Here is a 17,248-nt window from a genome sequence, read left to right on the forward strand (position 1 = left end):
ATCAAGTCATTCGTAGTTCGCATTAGTACTTCAAAGCATTAACAGTAATTATATGCAATAATCAATTTCTGACCATTTTTGTCAATTGTCAATCATATATATATATATATATATAATATACGATAGAAAGGAAAAGACACACTCATCTGAGGTCTGCGCTACGATTTCCTAGCATGCCTATCGAGACATCACGAACTATCGTCGCATGTGACCAATTATCAAATCACATCTCAGAGTTCTAACCGATAGAATACATAATTTACATAAAACACATCACTACGTAATTCAATTCGGAAGATCTGCATCACGGATTTCTGATCTGTTGCGTCCAAAGATCCACATTATACTTCTTGAACAACATCCTAAGGTTTCATTACGATCCAACGGTTCGATCTCCGCTAATTGCCCAAAACCGAATGGCAGTCAACATTTTATTTTATGAACTTACAACTCCAATTCGAGAAGATCCGTATGTCGGATTTCCGATCCGTAAGTTTATATGATCCTTAAATATTACGTACTATAACATATTAAAGTTTGGTGATGATCCAACAGTCAGATCGTCGATTCATATATTTACCAAGTAATGTAGAGGATTTAGATTCCAATAATCAACCTACGTCACACAATTACAAAAACTGAGCTCAAGGCATATAATTAGCCTAAGAATAACATCGACGGCCCCCTGGCCATGCACCGTCGTTCCAGCCGCCGCGGGTGGCGGTCGGCTGTCCCGGCTCGTCGGAAAACTCAACTATTTCTAAAAATTCTCAAAAATTACAGAAATGAAGATCTCAAAGAGTATATAGCAAACTTTATACCTGTGACCAAGTCCAATTTGGCCTGGAAAGGCTCCAAATTGCCTCGAATCCGCTGGAAACCCTAGAAATGGGTGTTCTTGATTCATCCCCAATTTGACTCTGATACTCCAACCAATGATTGGGCATTGTTCTATGCTTCAAGGGAAGTCTACTGGTGGTGGAATTTGGAAGAAATTGCTTCAGAAATGGGAGAATCGACACAAGACTTGTCGGTGTCAGCTTCGCCAAATGTCACAGATTTGATCCAATTTTCATCGAATCTTGATAGAAGAATGAAGGGGAAGAGGTATGGTGATGATTGCTGGTGGAAATGGGATGAAATTAGCCTGAAAAATAGTTCAAAACTGCCAGAATTCCATCGGTTTCGAAACCGAGTTGGGTGCAGGTGAATGGGTTACCGAAAGGGTTCAGGTTGGGTGCTCTGCACCTTTCTCCTTTGTCTCGTCTCTCTTCCTTCCCATTGGTCCGTCTCTCTCCCCTCTTCTCCTAACTGGTCCGTCTCCCTCAACTCTGATTGGGCAGCCAATGCCTTGATTTCTTTCTTCTCTTCCATTTCTCCTTCTTCCTCCATCAAATAACCTTCTTTTTTTAAAATGGTTTGAATGCACGGATATAAAGAAAGACATAAGATAGTAATATACCCGCTTTGGATCGCTATAGAAATATTTCGTACGTCTCACTAAACGTTGGTCCACGAAAGTCAATACCCTCACATCTAGGGTATTCTCGTGAATTCACATTTTAAGATTTATAAAATAGTAAAATTTGGGACGGGTTGTCACACCTAAACTGCCCTCATAAACTCAATTCAATATGTAAATTTATCTTTACACCCATACTACTAACTTGTTGAATTTGTCTTCTTTCTTGTGAATTTGTGATAACTTTTTCTCTTACAGAATAACCAAATCAATATGATTTAGATTCTGATTTATGCATTCCCTGATTTTGGTTTTTACTGAGTTTGATTTCGAGACTTCAAGGTCAAAGGCTACTTGCAATTTTTCTTTAATCTTGTTATATTTCGCATTTGTTAGAAAAACATCAGTTGCAATTTTGTTTGACAGGTTTATATATACAAGTTTAGGTATGGGATTGATGTCTGGCCCATCACCCTTTGCGGTCATATTGTTGCCAATTCCATCAGCAATTTTACTCTCTTCATTGTGTCCTTTTGGATGATTACAACTTTTATATCAATATTCGGCTTCAAATCTTTGTTACAATGTTAAAAAAAAGGGTAAAAGACTGTTTACCACCCTCATGTTTCGTGGTTTTCAACATTTAGTACATCAAGTTTTTTTCGTCCCAGAGTCATACCTAAAGTGTAAATTTTGGGACAGTCTCATACATCTGTTAGTCAAACTGTTAGTTCTCCCGTTAAGTGATGATGTGGCATCCTGATTGGACGCCACGTGTCATTAAAAAAATAAAAAATTTATTTAAATAAAAATAAAATAAAAAAGTTATTTAAATAAAAATAATATTAAATAATATTTAAATAATAAAATATTAAAATAATAATAAAATATATATTTTTTCTTCTTCTCTTCTTCTTCTTCTTCTTTTTTTTTTTTTTCTTCTTCTTCTTCTTCTTCTTCTTCTGGGTTCGGTTTCTTTTTTTTTTTTTTTTTCCTTCTTCCTCATCCTCCTCCTTCTTCTTCCTTCTCCTTCCTCCTCCTTCTTCTTCTCCTTCTTCTTCTTCTTCTGGGTTCGGTTTCTCTCTTTTTTTTTTCTTTTTTTTCTTCTTCTTCTTCTTCCTCCTCTTTCTCCTTCTTCTTCTTCCTCCTCTTTCTCCTTCTTCTTCCTTCTCTTTCCTCCTTCTTCTTCTTCTTCTTCTTCTTCTTCTGGGTTCGGTTTCTCTTCCTCCTCCTTCTCCTTCTTCTTCCTTCTCCTTCCTCCTCCTTCTCCTTCTTCTTCCTTCTCCTTCCTCCTCCTTCTTCTTCTCCTTCTTCTTCTTCCTTCTCCTTCTTCTTCTTCCTTCTCCTTCCTCCTCATTCTTCTTCTCCTTCTTCTTCCTTCTTCTTCCTCTTCTTTTCTGGGTTCGGTTTTTTTTTTTTTTTTTTTTTTCTGTTTTTTTCCTTCTCCTCCTTCCTTCTTAAGAAGGAAGAAGAAGGAGAAGAAGGAGGAGGAAGGAGAAGAAGGAGGAGGAGGAAGAAGGAAAAAAAAAAAAAAAAAAAAAAGAAAAAAAAGAGAGAACCGAACCCAGAAGAAGAAGAAGAAGAAGAAGAAGAAGAAGAAGAAAATAAGAAGGAAAAAAAAATATTTTATTATTATTTTATTATTTAAATATTTATTTAAATATTTTTTAATATTATTTTTATTTAAATAATTTTTTTATTTTTTTAATGACACGTGGCGTCCAATCAGGACGCCACGTCATCACTTAACGGGAGAACTAACAGTTTGACTAACAGATGTATGAGACTGTCCCAAAATTTACACTTTAGGTATGATTCTGGGACGAAAAAAACTTGATGTACTAAATGTTGAAAACCACGAAACATGAGGGTGGTAAACAGTCTTTTACCCTAAAAAAAAAACTTGGCCGGTGATTTTCACACTTGATTGAATCTCTTGCACTCCTCCCTTTGATGTTAAAAAAAAAACACTTAGGCCTCGTTTGGCAGCTCGGACTGTACTGACTATTTCTGTCGGATAGGATAAATAGCCACCGGATAGTACTGACTAAATTAGTCGGGCGTTTGGTGCAGTTTCGGACTAATAACCGTATTATTTATACTGTGTTTGGTATTATACCGGATAGGAGGAATCAAACTTAAAATAAAATTAAAAAAAAAAAACGGAAATCCTTTCTTCTGTTCCCAGATCTCTCCGCCGCAAACCCCCCCAAAATCCCTCCCTCTCTATCCTTTCTTCTTCTTCCCCGTCTGCTCCCTGAACGAAACCCCACCACAAAGGCAGCAACAAGAAACCCAGCAAAACCCACCTTTCAAATTCTCATCGTTTTTTTCCCAATCCTTTTTTTTTTTTTTAGCTACAAATCAGCCCAGCAAAAGTACTAAGGAGGACTGGGTTCGCTGGAAGAACTGAGGAGGAAGAAGAAGAAGAATATGATGGAATTTGAACCATAACCATTTAGTACAATGATATAGTATTATTTTGAATTCAGCGAACCATAACCATTTAGCTACAATCGGGTTCTTCTTCTTCTTTCTTCCCTGTATTCTTCTTCTTCTTCTTCAAATCTTTGAATTTCCCAATCCTTCTCTTTCTTCCCGTATTCTTCTTCTTCTTCTTCAAATTCCATCGTTTTTTTTTTTAGTTTCTGCTTTGCAGGTTCGCCGACTAAGGAATTGGGTTTTGGGATTTATGGGAAGGAGGGGGAAGAATAAAGGGAGGGGAAACGAAGAAGAAGATGTTCACCTCTGTTGACTGCGTGGTGGTGGGCGGTGGAATCAGTGGGCTCTACGTCGCTCAGGTGCTGGCTACCAAGCACGGCGACGCTGTTCTGATTGTCATAGTCACGAAGGCTAAGGACCAGGTGGGAGGCAACATCATCATCATCGAGAAGGACGGCTATGCTAGAGCAGAAACATGGCTGCGTTTGGAGAGGAAGGACCCGACTAAACTGTCCCATGGTTTTGGAGAGGATAAACAAGTGGGTGTTTACCGTATAAAGTAGGTGGGACCAGATTGTTTAATCCGTTGGCTATTTAATACAATTGGACACCAAACACCGTACTCCGTATTATTAGTACTATCCGATGTCTTATACGGTGTGCCAAACGGGGCCTTAAAGATGATTGACAAAATTGCTATTCAAAAGTTTCTGTTATTTTTTTTCCTTTAACTTTTTACCACATTTTAGCAATAACCCATAATTTTTCTATGGGTGCCTATGCTCTTTGCCATTTGAATTTAGTTTTATGAATATTTACATAAATATCATCAATCTGGTTTGTGCTTGACCAATTTTAACTAGTACATAATCTACATCTTATGTCTCCTTTGCCTTAACGTTGGAGTGATTGCCTCAATTTTCTATAGGATGGACTGGGAAGTCCACTACTACAATATTAGCTTTAGATAGTGGATGATGGTGGCGGATTTAGAAAAATAATGTCGGATAAATTATATCTGACAAATCATTTAATTAGTGATGGATATTAGAAAAATCTTGTTGGTTATATTCAACATAAATTCCTGACGGATAATTACTAATGGATATTATAAAACTCATGTCGGTTATAACCGACAGTATTTTTGAATTTAAAAAAAAAATATTTTTGACAGATTCTGGCGGTTTTTAAGTTACTGGTGGCGGTTTTTAGGTTAACGGTGGCGTTTATAACCGACAACAATTGATTATTTTATTATTTTAGTATTCTGGCGGTTATTATTTTAGTATTGTGTTGGTTATAATTGATAAAAATTCACTTTACACCAAACACTTTTCAATTTGTTGTTCTTTCAGATTTCGTTTTCTTCCTCATCTTCATTTTACTCGTTTTCTCTTCATCTTCAATCTATCTCTTCTTCTCCCCTTAATTTGTAAGTTTTTCAATTCTTTTGCTTCATATTTTAAAATGTTATATTGATTATAAATAAATCAACAAATGGTTTAAATATTTTTTTTTCACATACGGTCCCGTTACCTAATCTCTGAATGTTTTTTTTTTTTTGTGATTTTTTACACATGCTATATCGGAGTATATACAAACATATTTGACGGTTGGATCGTTGAAACTAGTTTCGTAGAATGCATATCCTATCAAATTGATAGATTTAACAAACACTTAAGAGTTAATGTTATACTTCCATTAAGTATAAAAGATTATCCACTAGTGTAAATATTTTAAATTGAAGATCAAATTCGTTCAATGCATTCTTATAGGGCCGAGGAGTGTAGCTGTAAAAAATCAACAAAATCATAGCTAAAATAACCGTTAAATTGTGATTTTTCATTTATAACTGTCGAAAACTTTTGTTTTGTTACATAATCTCTGAATGTTTGTTTTTCGTGATTTTTAAGATATACAATCTCGGAGTGTGTACAAACAAGTTTGACGGTTAGATCATTGAAAAAAGTTTCGCAGAATGTGTATCACGTCAAAATGGTAGATTAAATAACTTAAGAGTTAATGTTATACTTCCATTAAGTATAAAATAAGATTTTGTGGTATCCACTAATGTAAATATTTTAAATTGAAGATCAAATTTATTCATTGCATTGTTATAGGGTCGAGGAGTGTAGCTGTAAAAAATAATTAAAATTGGAGCTAAAATAACCGTTAAATTGTGATTTTTAGTTTATAATCGTCGAAAACTTTTGTTCTATTACCTAATCTCTGAATGTTTGTTTTCTGTGATTTTTTAGATATGCGATCTCGGAGTGTGTACAAACAAGTTTGACGGTTAGATCATTGAAAAAAGTTTCGTAGAATGTGTATCGCGTCAAAACGGTAGATTAAATAAACACTTAAGAGTTAATGTTATACTTCCATTAAGTATAAAATAAGATTTTGTGGTATCCACTAGTGTAAATATTTTAAATTGAAGATCAAATTTATTCATTGCATTCTTATAGGGTCGAGGAGTGTAGTTGTAAAAAATAATTAAAAGCGGAGCTAAAATAAACCGTTAAATTGTGATTTTTCATTTATAACCGTCGAAAACTTTTGTTATGTTACCTAATCTTTGAATGTTTGTTTTTTGTGATTTTTTACGTATGCCATCTCAGAGTGTGTACAAATAAGTTTGATGGTTGGATCGTTGAAAAAAGTTTCGTAGGATGCATATCGCGTCAAAATGGTAGATTAAACAAATACTTAGAGTTAATATTATACTTCCATTAAGTATAAAATAAGATTTTATGGTATCCACTACTGTAAATATTTTAAATTGAAGATCAAATTTATTCATTATATTCTTATAGGGTCAAGGAGTGTAACTAAAAAAAATCATCAAAATCGGACCTAAAATAACCATTAAATTGTGATTTTTCGTTTATAACCGTTGAAAACTTTTGTTATGATACCTAATCTCTGAATGTTTATTTTTTGTGATTTTTTACGTATGCAATCTCAGAGTGTGTACAAATAAGTTTGACGGTTGGATCGTTGAAAAAAGTTTCGTAAGATGCATATCGCGTCAAAACGGTAGATTAAACAAACACTTTGAGTTAGTATTATACTTCCATTAAGTATAAAATAAGATTTTGTGGTATCCACTAGTGTAAATATTTTAAATTGAAGATCAAATTTATTCATTGCATTCTTATAAGGTCGAGGAGTGTTGCTGTAAAACATCATTAAAATCGAAGCTAAAATAACCGTTAAATTGTGATTTTTCATTCATAACCGTAAAAAACTTTTGTTTTGTTACCTAATATCTGAATGTTTTTTTTTGCGATTTTTTACGTATGCGATCTTGTAGTATCTACAAACAAGTTTGACGGTTAGATCATGGAATCTATTTTCGCAGAATGCATATCTCCGTTAAATTTGCCTAAATTTTGAAGTGGGAAAAGTAATTTGTGTTAAATTTTTATTTATGTTTTTCAAGTATTGATTAGACAATATTTAGTTTGTGTGATGACATTTTCATTGTACAATTCTCTTTTTGTTTCTTTATCGCATATTTTACATAGGTTATTATCTATTAAACCAAAAGTGTAAAAATTATCTATTAAACCAAACAATTATTTATTTAATTTTTAAAAACGTATTCTATTTAAATACATATTATTTATTTATTTACTAAACCAAACAATTATTATTTTATTTTTTAAAATCGTAACAAAATTTTGGGGGGGGGGGAATTTAAAATTTTCGGAGGGAATTTTGGGGGGATTTTTGCCGTCATTTTGTTTCTGTCGGTTATAACCGACAGTAATGAAACTTTTATGTCCGTTTTTATTTTAAAAAAACAAAATTTGTCAATTTTAACCGACAGTAATGACAATATTTCAAAATAAAACCCCTCCATCTCTTTCCTTGCGCCGATGCTTCTCCCTTCCCCCTTTTTTCTTCTCTTCATTTCCTTCTCCTTCTTGCTTCAATCACCATGGATGAACCAGGCAAAAGCTATGCAATCCCTTGAGCACAGAGACAAGCAAAGCGCTGTAAGTCCTTCCACATGCTTCCACCTATGATTTAATTCATGTTTTGCATGTTGGTAATGTTATTCTCCCCCCCCCCCCCACCACACACACGCGCATTTGTAAATTTGTTCAAGTTGGGTTTTCATCCATTGTCCATATATGAATGAACAAGTTGAAGAAATGAGAATTTCCCCATTTGTTCAAATGCCCAATCAATGTAGACTTGTTCAAAAATCCAATCACTCTCTGCACAGGCCAAACCTACGACAAGGCGAGCATCGAAAAATGGCTTTCCTCAGGTAATCTCTCATGTCCTGTCACAATGCAGAAGCTTCACAATCCATCCATGGTGCCAAATCATACTCTTCGCCATTTCATCAATCAGTGGACGAAGATGGTTAACCAATTTGATCCTCATTGCTTTGTATTTTCAGGATGAACTGTAGGAAGTGAAGAATATGGTGTACCTTATTAGCTCATTGTTGCAGAATCTGGTTCAAGCATGTTGGGTCATTCCGAGCAGAAGAAGAATGACGAGGAGAAGGAGAAGGGATAATGTTGCATGTCACTTTTATATATATTTTTTTTATTCATCTATTTGTTGTCGGTTTTATCCGACAGAGAATGGTCTTATTTATTATTAATAAATTTCATGTCGGTTATAACCGACACAAGTTCTGTCTGTTTTTATATTTTTTTGTCGGTTTTATCCGATAGAAAATGGTCTTATTTATTATTAATATATTCCTTGTCGGTTATAACCGACACAAGTTCTGTCGGTTTTATCGGACATAAAATGCTATTATTTATTCTTTATTAATTTATTCTCTGTCGGTTATATCCGACACAATTTATGTCGGTTTTAGATGGGTGATAGTAATAATTTGATTATTAGATGTGGGTTTATTGATAAAATTTAGTTTTATTGTTAATTACATCTTGTATTTTATAGTAATTATGTAATATGTAAAAAATGACACTTCATAATTATAATTAAAATTTAAGTTGGGTGTAGAAATAATTTATATGACTTCAAATAAAATTTCTCTTTTTGTTTTTCAATTAAACCCTTTTAGGAAAAAGGGAACAATACCAATGTTTTTTTTTTTCGGTTTTGGCTTTGAGAGAAAGGGTAAATTTGGGGATCCAAAATATTTGCTTGTGGGGCTTTCCATCTAAGCAAAAGAGAGAAGGGTAAATTTGTCCAATTGTTTAGTCATCTTCCCCGTCAAAAAGCAAAAGTCCAATTTTTAAGAATAGGCAAGGAAGAAAAAATCGATAATATCGGCGAAATATCGCCGATATTATCGGTTTTTTGAAATTCCGAATTTTTTTTAACTATCCAACCTATTTTCGTTAAAATATCGCGATATTATCGATAATATCGAAAATATCACGATATTTTCAAAATTATCGATAATATCGCAATATTTTATTAAAAAAATACTTAAATATATTAAGTAAACTCAACACATACTTCACTTGATCATGGCCCAAAAACCAAACAAGCTTTGGATATCTCAACAGCGGAGTGTGGCTTTTATAGGAAAAATGGCTTGCTCACTTCCTTGCATGGGCGATGTGGGACTCGCCCAATGGGAGAAAAAATCAAAATTTCGGCCGAAATTTTACACCCACTTTAAACGGTCATAACTTTGTCAAAACTCAACGAAATCAAGCAAGAAAAAAACGAAAGTTGTAGCCCTCGAAGAGACGAAGAGAATGGTACCTCACAAGACGTCTGAATCGTCGTGGTTTGGCCGGAAAATGCCTCGAAAGTCACTGAGGTCGCCGGAAACTGGGTAAGATTCAAATGAGTATAACTTTTTCAATACTCAACGAAATTGAGTGAAACAAAAAGGAAAGTTGTACTACTCGACGAGACGAAGAGATTGATACCTTTAACACCGGCCAACTCGCAGTGGTTTGGCCGGAAATTTCCTCGAAAGCTACTGAGGTCGCCGGAAACTGGGTAAGATTCAAATGAGTATAACTTTTTCAATACGCAACGAAATTGAGTGAAACAAAAAGGAAAGTTGTAGCCCTCGAAGAGACGAAGAGAATGGTACCTCAAACGACATCTGACTCATTGTGGTTTTGCCGGAAATTGCCTCGAAAGCTACTGAGGTCGCCGGAAACTGGGTAAGATTCAAATGAGTATAACTTTTTCAATACGCAACGAAATTGAGTGAAACAAAAAGGAAAGTTGTAGCCCTCGAAGAGACGAAGAGATTGATACCTTGCACGCCGCCCAAAATTCAATTGACACACTCCTGGCTTCCAAAATTCAATACTTTTACTTTATATCAACTTGAAAAAACATAATCGGCATCCAAATTAAAGTTTAGTCTTATTCAATGTATTGATTTTCAATTGTTAATTGATATACTATAATTTGGAACTTCAACGCCTAGACGCATGCTTATGTGTAAGAAATTTAAATTGTCAAATTCGGCACATTATTCTTCATCATTTTATTCACTCCCTTTTTTTTTTTAATATCCTAAATAAAACCTCCAAATATTGTACTAATTAATTATATATAAATGATTATGGTGTGTTTAAACTTCTTTCATTAATTACTACATATTTTCTACACTCACAATGTTTGCCAGCTCGCTATATAATCAATTTAAATCAGTTAAATCCATCATGCAATGCATTTCCTTCCAATTTTTTGTGATAAACTAATAGATAATTGACTAAATAAACATCCTACAAAGTTTCATTAAAAATTTCCAAGTTTTTCTTACAATTTCCGTGGTTTCCATGTAATTTTTATCGATATCGATATTATCCCGATATTTCCATCGATATTTCCGTGTTTTCGGACTACCGATATTTCCGATATTACCGATATTTTCTTCCTTGAGAATAGGTCACAAATTTCTTCTTCTTTTTTTTTTTTTTTGTTTTGTTTTTTTGAAGTCTGCATGTGTCACTAGTTGAGGCTTTGGCTCTAATTTTAGTTTAAGAAAAAAAAGTGTGCATAAATCACCTGCCAAATTTTATTACTTTATGTATTCATAACAAAGCATCATGTTATGTTATGCAGTCATAGGTTACATTCCAGGATAATACTTGCATCCCTTCACGTGAGGGATGCACATATCCTCCATTTGTGAATAATGCATCTTGACTCTACAAATTAACGATAGGAACAGTTTAATTTATTAATCTTCATTTAAAGATTACTCTTACAAAAAGCATTCGAATGGGGATCGTTTTATCATCCAGACGTATCAAATAAATGGACGGTTCATCATGAATATATTACTTGGTACCTATACTGTCGATTTGTTATATACATTTGAAGGACTAGAAGATTTCCAATTGAAATGATTTTTTGTAGAAGTGATCTTCAAATGCAGAATAAGAAATTGAAAATTTCAATCGTTGCCTTTATTCGGTCAGATACATTATTCACTAATGGAGGAATATGTGCATCCCCGCATTGGGGGATGCATGTATTATTGTTTTCGACATATATATGGGATATGTAATGCTAATAAATAGTTATTTTCCGCTTTCAAATTAACCACTCATAATGTATTTGGACGAGGGACTTAAACTAAGGTAACCCACAAATAATCAATTTGGAAATGGTACCTTGAAAGTTCGTTGTTCAGAGTCTTTGTAGTAAGTATTTGAGTACTTCATTAGTCATACTTTAGTAGTGCCCCTATCCAAACATAGCAAAAGTTATACACAGTTCGAAATTGTAAATACTTGAGATTTTAGAGTGTAAAGAATGCCTGTGTTAAGTGAATTTTTCACCTTGCTTCATTTTGTTTTCTGAACTTTTATTTTATGTTGAACCCTCTATACTTTCAATTCGTTTCAATATTCCCTCCATCGTTAATTCTATTGCAAATTTTCTATTAATTCCACTACGTGCAATATGCATGACCAACTTTTAACGGCATATACATGAACAAAATGTTACATTCACCAAGAAAATTAGTACAAAAGACAAGGGGCCATTTGCACGAACTAAAAGATTAGAGGGTTCAGAGTCATATTGGAAGTTCATAGAGGCAAATGGAACAAAACTTGCAATTCATGAGCAATCTTAGTTTTCATTTTTTCCGCTATAGAGATAGAGGGAATGTATGTGGGATAATGGAGGAATGAAAAAGAGTGAAGGAATAGGATGATGGGAAAATGTTAAGAGGAATGTGTATGGAATAATGCAAAAATGAAAATTGAAAACACTTCAATCTAGTTTGATAACCAACTCATTTATTATTTTTTGTTTTCACTTTTTCTGCTAGTGATAAAGAAGTAGTTGTTGGAACCCAAAATTTTTCACTAGAAAGCCCAATCATTCTATATTCATCACAAACCAAGCTTAAATTATGCGTCGAGTGCAACATGACGGGTTTGCAAATTCACAATCATGCCATACCAATAAAATGATAATTCACAACTTGGACATTCGAAAAATCACGCTAAGCTCATGCAATACCATGTTTATTCATTATTTCAACCTATATCAAACAAGCTTATAATATTAATACATAAACACCGAATCACGCCAAAACCCAACATGCTTAAGTTGCCCTCTAGCCACATAACATGGCTTATCGAGTGACTTGTGGTGTGGACCGTTATGAAAGTCCATTGGTCTTGTACGGAATTAAAGTTTATGAAAATTTTGGGCTGCTTGGGAGCACCAAAATCCAAGCCCACATGTAATGACCCGTCCCTAAAAATGATGATTTTTATAATTTTAATAAGTGAATTTACGAAAATGCCCTTCGAGGCAAAGTGTTGACCTCATGTTGACTGCCGTGTTGTGTCATGCAAGATTCATTTTCTTGGTGTATCCTTGTAGTACTCGTCATTACAGACACGTGAGAGCAAACGGATCGTAATTTGGAGTTATAACGAAGGAGTTATTAACGTTTAAAGCCACGAGTATTTTAGTAAATTGGTTATTTTCTAGAATGCTCCAGATTTCTGGAGTCAAATTAGGAAGGCCACGTGTGTGGCCCAGATTAAAAGGAAGAAAGTTGGGCGGTGGAGATGGAGGATAAAGGAGAGAAAAGAGGGAGGGGTGAGGCGAATCAGAAGAGGAGAGATGTGAGGGTGATCAATCAGAGAAGAGAAAAATGAGAGAAGAAGAGGAGGAGGACAACCGTCGGGTTCACCATGACCCATACCCAACCCGGCGGAAATGCATGAAATTCGATGCTTTCCTCGGTCAAATTCCGGCGAATTGCACCGACCCACTACTTGGGAACTTCTCATCGATCATTCCTCTTCGATTTTCTGCACAAATTGGACAAGATTTGGTCTTGGTTTTGTGGTAAGAGCACCGGCGGCACCATGGTGTTCTTGGTGGCTATCCACCATTTCTGCAATGATTTCTCTCAATTGCCGCCACCAATATACTTCCCTTGAGCCTAGATACAATGCCCAATCATTGGTGGAGCGGCGGAGTTGATTTAAGGACGAATCAAAACACCCCAAACCTAGGGTTCTGGTGGATTTTCATGAAATTGAGGCTTTTCCAAGCCAAATTGACCTTAGTCACAGGTATGAAAGTTTGGGAATTTCTGTAAAATTTGGGAATTTTTAGAAATAGTTGAATTTTCGGCGAGTAGGGGCGGCCGACCAGCATGTGCGGTGGTGCGTGGGTCGAGACTTCCCCTGACTTTCCTAGGCTAAATTTGAATACCCTGATTCCATTGATGACGTTTGATTAATGAATTTATGTCGTTTGAAAGTAGTTCCATTAAGGTCCGCTGCTTGATTATTATAGCAATCAACGATCCGATCGTTGGATCGTCACCAAACTTTGATACGTTGTAGTATGTAATATTTGAGGATATTAGAAACTTACGAATCGGGAATCCGACGTACGGATCTTCCTGAATAAGATATGTAAGTTACATGTTCTATTGACAAGAATTCTAAGACATGTTTTGATAATTGTTCTAGGTGATGATCGTTCATAACGCCTTGATGTTTGTGCTAGGGAGTTGTAGCGCGGTCTCCAGGTGAGTGAGTTTTTGGTTTTCTGTATATATGTATATATGTTTTCCATTTTCCCAGAAATTGTTTTAAATGGATTTACGTTTTAAATGCCACGTCAATTGCATTACATTGTAGTATATGCATTAGTATAGATATGCATATTATTGCATGATACTGCGGATGCCCAAGTAAGCTTCAGGTGAGTGCATATTGATGATAGTGTTGTAGTGTGTATGGTTATGTTTAGATGCATTTAGTGCTCATTATCCTGCACCCCCATGTTAGTGCTCCACCCTGGGCCAGGGCCAGCCTTCATGTGATCGTTCACCTCCCGTACCGTACGCTTACCTTGGATCCAAGGTAGGTGCCAGCCTGTCATACAGACCACATTAGGTGGTTCCGACTTGTAGGTGACTTGTGATTTATTGCATAGCCTTCACTTGATTGTAGCACTTGAGCATATCTATTTACACCCAGCTTGTCGTACAGATCACATTAGGTGGTTCCGACTCGTGTGCAAGAATTGGTTAATGAGTTATAGGTTCAGTCGTACAGGTCACGTTAGGTGACTCCGGCTGACATATCATTTTACATTGATTTATTTCACCTGGCTTACATATTTCATTGTTGAAATGCTATGACATGGCATACTTGGTTTTTACTGCCTTTATGCATTGTTTTTACGTATATATGTAGTATTATTTTCTGGGAAATTATACGGGTTTTATGGTGAGAGGTTATTATTTTTGGAAAAGAGAAATGGTTTTGAAAAAGCTTTGTTTTTGCCCACTCACGTTTTCTGTTTTGCGCCTCTCCAGGTTTTAGATGCTGAAAGTTCGTATCAACGAGGATTCGTGGCAGATCTCAGTATAGGTGGCTACCTTCGAGGGTATGATCCTTACCCACACTATTGTACTTTACTTATGCTCTGATGTCGCGTGTGAAATGAGCTCATCCCCACTCACAGCGCCTTCTTGTCTTTAGGTACTTTTAGGTTTAAATTTATTCATATTTTCCACATCATTATACTTTATGGCTTCGTCATCTTCCAGGTGTCGGCCAACACATCTCGATTCGGAGTCCTAATGAACATTCCAGGTTAGGGTGTGTTACCACAACTTTAATCTCATGTGGGAAGGCTGTAAGAGATAATTCCTTACCTTTTCCTTACAAACCATTTCAAACACTTCAAACCTAACCAGATTTAAAACCTAGTTCGCTAGATTCATGCATTGACAATACTCAACCTTGAGCCGCACACCTCGTTTTAACATGCACGAAGAACCCTACCATTTTAAGATCGCGCAAGAAACCAAGGAAAAAACTTAAGGAGCGCAGCCAAAAAATGGAGCTCTGCCATGGGATTTAGTGTAGGAAAGGAGGGATTCTGGGCAGAACCTTTGACTTAGCCTTCACAGTTTGGTCCATGATAATGAAAATCAATTGAAGTAGTCCATGAATTTGTCCACCGTAAATTAGTTTGGTCCTCATGTGAAAAATCTGTCAATATTCACGTTAAATTGTCACATGACCGACCACGTAACCACCATTTTAAGAGTATTTTTGTCAAACCATTTGCCACACTTAACAAGGATATTGACAGATTTTTTCACTAAAGGACAAAATGATTTATAGTGGACAAACTGAGAGGCTACTTCTATTGATTTTCATTATCAGGAATCAAAGTGAAGAGTTATGCCAATCTCACGTATATTTTAGCCAAAAAACTGAAAAAGAGTAAAGAGAGATTTATCCACGTCGTTCATGGATTAATCATGAAACGATTGTATCGTATTTTATTGTTAAATAAGTGGAAGTGATTCCACACTTATTTTCACCTTTACAGTCTTCTATTTATTTATGGGTATTAAATTAAATAGATCGAAGGAGAATAATGGTGTATTTGTCTTGGTAATTTAGGAAAAATGATAATACCACACTATTTTTCTCTCTTTATACATCCCTTGTTTAATCTTGTCTATTGTTTCCGTTTGATTCAATCTGACAATTAGACGAAAAAAGACAGAAAAGAGCTAGACTCCTTATGATTAAAGTGAAGTTCCTCTCAAATACTTCGTGGCCTATCACATAACTTTTTATTTATGATCAGAATATTTCATATTATAATCACTCTATGAAGATCATATATACAAAAAATAAACTAAAACTAAGATCAATCAGTTTTAGTAAGTAGATAGACGGTTCATAATGCTTTTACAAATCTGTCAATTTTTTTATATAATTCGATGACTAAACGATCCAAATTTTAATTGATTTTTCGTAAAGGTGATCTTTTGACACACCCCGATCCTAGAATCAAGGCGTGTTGATTCCTTATTTCACCTGTTATAATGTTGCATTCTTATTCTGTTATTGACATTTATAGCATGGCATACTTTCTGATTTTTGATAAAGAATTGTGATTTGAGATATATGAAGATTATATGCATATTATGTTATTTTCTGGGAAAGTATACATGTTTTACAGTGAGAGGTTAGAAATGTTATTAAATGAAATATTTTCGAAAAACTTTGTTTTACTGACCCACTTAACTTTGTTTTGAGCCCCTCCAGGTTCAAGATAGTAGAGCTTTGGTGGCCACGAGAAATCCAACGGTGTTCTGACAGAATTCACAAAAGTAGGACTCACCCTCGGGTGTTACATCTTAGTAATTGTATCTTTAAAGCTTCCGAACTGTGTAAATGGTTACGTCACTCTCATGTGACGGCCAGCATGCCCTCCTTTAGGACGGGGTGTGTAATCTTTACATAGTAATTTATAATATGAACAATTTTAATCACAAATATAAAATTATATAAATAAGTTACAAAGTATCTTAAGAAGGAGTTTCTCCTCAATCCTTAGAGAGCCAATTCTTCCTCTAAAATAACACCGCAGTCTAGAACATGACCATAATTGGGCTGGACTTTTTAAAAAGGGCTGTACCAAAGACAGTAAGCCCTAAATCTGGTTGAAATCAGGACCTACCTTAAACCCTAAAAACGTCTGAAACTGCAAACTATTCCAAACTTTCCTTTCATGGCGCGCCTAATCCGATCCTTGAGAAAATCCTTTCCTTTTTCTTCATCTTCCAAAATTCCAATTCAGAAAATACCCACGTTTGCATTTGGCACATGAAAAACAAGTCTCTCATAAGCCCTTCGCTCCAACCACCGCAATGCCGACGAACTTACATCTCCGAAATGCGCAAATCGGCCTTCGAAGGCAACATTCTTAGGGTTTGTTTCGAGAATTGGGTTGTTGGGAAATTTAGTTTATGTGGTGTGTGTGATGCGAAATATATAAGCACACAAATTAAACTCTCTTGTTGACAATTGTAGTATATATGTAAGTAGGGATCGTTCTAAACTGGAGATT

The sequence above is a fragment of the Malus domestica genome, chromosome 09, assembly GCF_042453785.1.
Source record: "Malus domestica chromosome 09, GDT2T_hap1".
NCBI classification, from domain to species: Eukaryota; Viridiplantae; Streptophyta; class Magnoliopsida; order Rosales; family Rosaceae; genus Malus; species Malus domestica.